This window comes from Pygoscelis adeliae, unplaced genomic scaffold (genome assembly GCF_000699105.1).
Source record: "Pygoscelis adeliae isolate BGI_AS28 unplaced genomic scaffold, ASM69910v1 Scaffold463, whole genome shotgun sequence".
Lineage (NCBI taxonomy): Eukaryota > Metazoa > Chordata > Aves > Sphenisciformes > Spheniscidae > Pygoscelis > Pygoscelis adeliae.
Window position 1 is genome coordinate 98985 of NW_008824471.1, and position 7930 is coordinate 106914.

The window sequence follows — 7930 nt, forward strand, 5'->3', positions numbered from 1 at the left end:
GCGGCCCCGCCGCGCTCCCGGGCGGCCTTGCCTCCCCTCGCACGTTCTCCGCTCCCCGCCCCGCCGCCAACGGGGCGCCAAGGGAACGTGAACTGTGGTGCTGGTGAGCCCGGCCTCGCAGCATCCTTTCTGTTCTTTGCTTGCTTTGACATCTGTCACCCACACCGCGAGATGCTTTGCATACAAGACGGTATAATACTTTGGGGGGGGGCCTTTGACTGCCCTACGGGGTGGTTGAAGGGTGCGGCTCGAGGCTGGGCTGTCTCCGTCTGTCTTCCCTTTCCAGATGGCCAGTCCAGAGGCCAGTCACCTTCCCCGTACTTACAAACTGCTTTCAAACCATTTCTTTGGTTTTAGGGGAAAAAAATCCAACTGTTTTCATACCGTCAGGCTACCAGATTGCTTATTTTCTGAATGACTTGGGAGGTGAGCTTTAACTCTTTTCGTCTCTAAGGCATGGTCGTGATATTAAGGGTTTCCAAGCAGCCTTCAGGTCCATCTATTTGCCAAATATGATGAGACAGGTTCCCTGCCTTTTGGCTTGCTTGTTCACCTGCTTTTACTTCAGCTGTCAAGATGGCTTCGCAGCCAGACATGGCTCAGCAAGGAGTAAATTTAACTCACGGCTGGTTGTTGTGTATATAAGTCATCTTAGTGGATGGCTGGAATTGATCCCCATTACTCATTTGCTTTGCTTATGCCTTTAAAATACAGTCGTTTTCATTTTATTTGATCTACCAGGCTAAGGGCAACTGGAACTTTCTAAGGTTATGAGATACTCATGAGTTATGGCTTTGGCTGCTTTTTCAAGGCAAAATCAATGACTGTCACCTAAGATCATTTTGAAAAGGAACATCTTCTTCTAGTGTGTATGCACTATGTATGCATATGTCACGATTTTCAATCAGCCTTTCCAGAATAGTTCCCAGTGGCTGAAGTCCTTAGCGCTGCTGAGCTGTCCTTTTCTCTTGGTCTGGAAGTGATGAGCTTTGGTCACAGCACAAGCTCCCCCATGTGGCACTACGAATTTAATTGCTCAGAGAAGACAAGATTTTTGCTTTGAGTTCATGAGCAAGAGCTCTGAACTTGGAGAGAGGACTTGAGCCTACGCTGGAATGGTTTGGATACAGCTCGTCCTCATGAGCAGACCTCTGCATCAGGGCAGGTAAGCTCAGGGGTTTCCTTACAGAGCTGAGTCTAACTTCAGTTCTTTTGAGTAGAGGTGGGGTGACAGACTGGGGAAGCGTGAGTGGAGGAGGAGGTGAGCCACAAAAGTGGCACAATGCCATAACTCAGTCTGGTGATAGATGTATTTAAGGAGATGAAGCGTAGCCTATATATAGCACAGGAGCAAAGTCTGGGAGGTAGAAGGATGTGTGGAGATCACAGAGTGTGTCTTTGGACATGGGGTCACTGTGGGGCTTCCCAGAGCTCTTCAGGAAGTGGACCAGTTCTTCTGGTCCCCTGCTGGTTTCTGCCCAGTAGATCCAGCAGGAAGATCTGTGATCCGCTGTGTGCGGAAAAGAGGGAACCTGCCACACCAGGGCTCTGCTTTCTGTGTCACCTCTCACTGCATACAAAGTGGCTCCGTACAGACATCAGCGGCCCAGCTTCCAGAGAGAGGTGATTTCTTTTCATAACCGTAAGCTCCTACAGCAGCTGCTAGTAAGAAAAATGAATATGTGATAAGAAGGGGAGCTAAGGAAGAAGAATTCCCTGGTGATCAGTGAACCTGGTGATCAGTTACAGCTCTAACTTCTGTGAGAGCTAAGAGTGAGCACAGACCCAGGCTTTCGTTAACATGTGCTAACTAATAATGTAATGGGTTTCACTCTCTCCAGGCAGAGAGAATGGGAGCTCTAGTGTGTGACTACATAGCACCTGCACTCGCTCTTGCATTGAAATACCCAGTTTCAGACCCAAATGTGGAATTTATTCCTTCTCTCCTTTCCCTTGTAAGTTTTTCTTGCATGCACACAATTAATGAACTGTTAGAGCAATTTTGTGTAGAGAATGGAGTACTCAGAGGACCCTGCTGAAACAGAAACAGAAGGACCAAAGGGAATCGTTAACTCTACTTTTACCTGCTTAAATGTCCAAAGACTACACTCAGGAATCCTGTAAGTCCCCGAACATTAATGCACAAGCTTGGAGTTGCATATCTTATCTAGTCCAGTTTCATTGCCACGCTCATAGCCTCTCCCAAAGTCCCAGGTTGCAGCTGTGTTAACTGAATTCTGATGTATCTGTTGTCTCTATACTGAAGTGATCCCAGCTTCATGGACTGAATCATATACAGAGTCTGGCTCAAACGAAGTTAGTGTAAAAGCAGCAAAGAAATAGCATGTCCTTTACACTGGCCCATTCCAGCTGAAGACAGTAAAAACCTTGTCTCATAGCCTCAAGGTGTTTTAGTCAGGGAATTATTTTCCCTGTATGGAAGGGTACAGGGTGTCCAAAATTTGAGGATACTGTAGAGTTTTCGTTTCAGTAGAAATGAGGGAGCTCCTGTGAATGACAGAATTGCAGTATCTGAAGAGAGTCTGAAATAAGCTGTTAGGAACTTTTGGGGAAAGAACGAACTGGTTTGTCCCAGAAGTATGGCTGAAGTCTGAATACGCGATACTACCGCAGGGGAGAAGTGAGTCAGCTAATTGAGCAAATGACTGAGGGCTTTGCTTCCTGACCAAGTGATGGGGTGCTTCTTTCATAGACTTTCTAGCATATGTGAGTTGCCCATCCTAAAATTTGACTTCTTTGCCTGCCAATTTGTTTTACGCTTTCAGGAGTTTTCACTGCTTACCTTGTTTCTTGCACTTTTTCATCCCAATTTCCTGCATTTTTTGGAAGTTGGGCAGGGAAGCAGGGGGAGAGTGATGGATGGGCTCTAATGTAAGGCCTTTTTCTTAGACTGTTCTGTTTCATTCATGCTCATGTTGCTCAGAAAAAGGTCTTTATCGGTGTTAGAGGAAAGGTCTGAAGAGTTAGAAAAAGTACATTTCCTCAAATTGTTCTTGTTTGGTAGTTATTCATCATTCAAATCATATAGGTCTGTATGCATATGCAAGTCTCCCTGTGCTAAGCAAAATATAAGCAACTCAGAAAAAAACAAGCCTGCTCTGAAGAACTTGAAATCTGAATTTCCCAGACAAGATAAAATGAGGTAGAAATAATTACGGCCGCTGCAAAAATGCAAGATGCAAAGAATGCGTGCAACATTTTGAACACAATTTCATGAGGAAGGGTATGGTACAAATGATACCACGTTTTTGGAGCACAAATGCATTGAGTTGATCATAGGACCACCCTGCCTCTTGCAGAATTTTAAAAAAAAAAACCAAACCCAGACAAATAAACATCAATATTTTATATGTGATTGTATTTAAAAACTATAGAAACCCTGACCAGCTGCCTTTACATAGCTGAATGCTGCATGCTAAAAATCACACTTCCAAAGCTTTCCAGTAGCTGCTGCAGGAAACAAAATGAGATCTAAAGTACAGAGTGCTTGAGCAGAGAGGAACAAGTTGCTTCCAAAAGGGTCTAGCCCTGACACCTCACAAAGACAGCATAACACCATAATGTTAACCTGTCAGGTGTGGCTGTGTATGTACGTCCAGTTGCCATCTAGTGGATCTATAACTTAGTATTTCCTTAGAGAGAAATGCTAAACACCTCTTTGAATGGTGAATTCTCCTCGAGATTTGTGAATTTTCCTCTGGTCTTTCCCACTCCGAAGCAGAGGTTTTGAATTACATTACTGTAGCATGTATAAAAGTTTGAATGACATCATCTGTAATCTGCTAGGGCTTGGGCTGGTTATAATAAGCTCTGTAACGACAACAACAACAAAGTGTAAAAGACACTGGGGTTTTTGCATCAGTGTGTTAGAGTCTCTTCCTCCCCTCCGCAAGTGCTTTGCGGAGATATGTCGCAGAGGCACAATGACATACTCAAAAGCAGGCATCTACTTTTCTCCAAGTGGTGTGAGACCAACAGCACTGCTTCCAGGTGGATCTGTGAGCTGTTGTGGAACTGAGGACCAAGAGCTGCCTACATTAACCAGAGGACCAAGATGCTCTGGTCAGACTGCTTGAGTGGCATGTATGAGTGCTATGAGGGTCTAGCTAAGATTTTGCCTGTTGTAGGAAGCATACAGCTAAAATCCAGTAACTGCACTGCATTCTGCCTTCAGAAGCCTCCCCGGTGCCCTCCAGTGCTCCCGTACCCTCATGGTTAAACGCCCTGTGAAGTTTAAGGAATAGGAGCGATCAGATGGCTCCGACTCCTGAGCTTGGGGAATTTAAGCCGTGGTAGTTTAAAACTAACCGCCTGGCTGCCTGCCCCTCCTCATAGCTGGAGACTGCCTCCCCAGCAGGCGCACCTTGTGCCAGCGCCCGAGAGCAGATCCCCTGCTTGGTTAATACGCAGTGCAATGGCCAAGAGCAGGCAAGGCTTCAGCGCCCGTCCACGCCTGCCACTCTTGCCACCAGGGCAGTAACATCCAGCACATCGGTAGGGTGGGGGCAGCGACGTTTTAAATTGCCAAAGCTTTATCTGCCAGAGCTCAGGAGGCAGGGCTCCCAGCCTGAAGCCGGACTGAAGCTTGTTAGTCTGTCCTGCCAAGCTAGCTGAACAGTGCGACGCCTAATGAAGGCAAACCCAAGGGTCAGACTTAGGCAAGAGAAAACCTCTATAAATGTAAAAATGTGAAAGGCATTAGAAGTGATTTGTGTTCCGGTGGAAGAGATTCGCTCCACTGTTACGTGGTGAAAAGCACTCTAGTATGCCATAAACTGAGAATAGCTTTTCTTCGTAAGTCCGTATGCAGGTGCTACTGAGTTAATTCCAGCGTAGCAAAACTTGGATGACAAATGGGGCTTCGCTCTGGCTGTAAATTCCATCCAGCACTTAATCCTGAACATAAGCGGATATGCAAGCAAGAGGGATTAAGTGCAGAAGGCACAAAACAGTTATGTGTAGACTAGCAATTTAAATATGAATGATACAGTGCTAGAGGGACTGAGATTTATTTATTTAATCAGCCTAACTGAATAGGAAGAGAAACTGCAGCATGATGTTCTAGGGAAAAAATGCGACTTGGCAAAATGAAGGCTTATTTGTTGCACTGAGAAAGCCTATGAAATTCCACAGTATTATGCATAGTTATCTTCAATACGTGCTTTCATGAGGGTTGTCTATAAGTGAAAATAAAATAGTTGAGTGAAGAGGGGTCTGAAAAGCCCTCAAGCAGTCAGACTCAGCCAGCCAATTTAATGGGTTTTAAAATATTTAAAATATTTGCACACTCCCCGAACATGGCTAGTTACAGATAGGGAATCCTTTGCCTCCTTCTTCCCTTCGCAGCTCTGAACCTGCCTATTTCTCCTCCTGTGACACAGAAGCAAACCCACACTTGTAGGTAAGCCTGAAGTAGTTGCTTGCCAGTAACTAGCTTTCTGAATTCATAAGTCTTCATACCAAAAAGCTAGCTGGAGTACTCATGTTTTAGGGGATGCTTAGTCCTGTATTGCAGATTTATGGTCCAAACTGATCTGTTAATAAGACTCAGATCACAAACTGAGCCCTTCTCAAAACGCTGAGATAAGTTTAAAAGTCACTAGTGGTATTTCTGGGTTGATTGGCTAGTGTTTATATGTACTTTTGGTTCTTGTTCTTTGTCTCCTGATTTTTTAACCTTTATATTGAACTAGATCATATCTCTGATGGCTTTTTGGTGTAGCCACAAGGATTAGAAATTAGTTCTGTTACTTTTAAATGAGAGACGACGTGACCAATTTACACCAGAGCTTGGGCTTCTGAGCTAAAATGTCTCTTCTGCAAATGAAACTTCAGTTAGACTCATTTAACCTCTTCTCTCTTTCTCACCTTTAACTGTCCTGCTGGTGTTCAGCTCATTTCTTTACCAAGTTGTAGTAATCGTTAGGTTAAAATGCTGTTGTCTCTGGTGCACATAATGCATATGCAAAAGTAGCATCCTAGAGTTGGCAAAATTCAAAGGGTATTTTATTGTGACAGAGTAGTTTCTTTATGCTAGTTTTTTGTTTCAAGTGCACTAATCATGCTTTTCCTGAGCGCTCTATCTTCCATTTAAATATTTTAAGACATCTCTCAGCATTAATTCGTTAAATTTTCAACCATATTGAGAGAGCTGGGCAGACTGAGGTATAGTGAGGTATCCTCAGTAGTTTTTATATTGTTCCACATGGTAAGCACTTCTGTTTCAGCATTTTAAATTTGAGAAGAATTTGAGACCTAGGTTCTCAGTAATTTTCTGCAAGTGTTGCTCAAATTGGAGATTCTATCTAGATGTAAAAAAAAAAAGCAGTGACTCTTTTTGGGTCAGAATTTTATGCCAGAATCAAGCTGGCATAAGCTGGCAAACTGTTGGTCAAGGTCCCTGCAAGTACGTCTTTGATTTTCTGTTTCCTGCTATACCAGTGGTTCACCACCTTTCTGTCCCACAGGGGCTGAGCTCAAAGTCTAGAAAGATACTAAAAATGGAAAAACATCATTTGATCCTCCTTTCCCACCATCTGTTCTCTTGTTATCAGTGCTAAGATACAATGTATTATGTTTTCTGTCTACAGAAGCAACAGAATTGATGTTGTCCTTGCTAGCCAATGTCCTTGGTCATCTTTTTGAGAAACCGAAGAAATGTTCTCCGGTGTGGACAAGACACTTAGTTTTTCTTTGAGGTATAGTGCTTCAGTTAATGGATTTCCCTTTGTAAAATATCATAACCTTCTGTAGTCATGGCTACTTTACACCTAGCAATAATTGAATAATGTTGTTCAGAGTTTCTTGATAATAAGGCCCTTCTGTGGGATTCGGCCTGGTTAATGAGTGCTGTTGCGGAATCATTGGCATTTTTAGGAGAGTGTGCACATTTGCTCATTATAAGGGACTGCTGGTACTTCACATGCATACCAGCAACAGTTAATGCAAAGGCATGATAAAAAGGGAAAAACTCCAAATTTGACTCTGAATAGAATGTACTGAGCATCTGTTTGAATAAATCTGATTTTTTGGACGTCTATTATGGGTTGGAATTCTGGGAACACGATTCCCCTCTTCTGTTAATGTGTCTGCTGTTTGACTTGGTAGCACATTTGCATTCTGTCTTGCTGGTTTTAGTAGTGCTCCTACTATGAGTACAGATCTCAGCGCTTGTGCCTTGGTGAGAGGGAACAGCACCCCGTGCTATGCAAAAATGGATTTAAAAGTTACGCTTTGTCCATATATGATGATAATCTTGTTTGAAGAGGTTTTCCTTTCATACAGGGTTTTAAAGCATTTTCTCCAGTATGGCTGAGTTGTTTTCAGTTGGGACGTCAATGGCTTTATGTCCAGCCTGTTTCTGGCCTCCCTGTTGAGTCTGCCAAGAATGTGTCAGACAGTGCCAAAAGTAACTATTGGGTTTTGGTTTGTAGATGCTGGAAACTGGTTTCTATTTTAACCTTCAGAAAGGGTGTTATAACTGACAGAGGGCAGAGGATTTTAAAAATATCTTTAGCATGTCCCTATGAAGCTGGCAGCTTTGTTGTCATCCTGCTGGAATGCCTGACAGAAGGGTCAAGAGAGTCAAGCTCTCTTTCAGGGTCGAAAGCATGCCTCACCAAGAGAGCAATGCACAGAGTTTCCAAGTGTGGCTGGGACCCTTGGATACCTCCCTTTTCAGGTGCATGTTAAAGAAAGAGGCCTGATCCGTACTGGGAAATTGCTCTGCACTTAATGAAAATCTGGACTCTTAAGGTGCCCACATTATGTACTCAGAAACTGTGGCTCTCAGGACTGGAAGTCCCTTTCAGATGCTTTCAGCAGAAATGTCTAAGGCTTAGACAGGCCAAACCCCCACACTGTAGGAAAAAAAACGTCCAAGTATAAAGGAAAGATTGAGTTCCCGGTC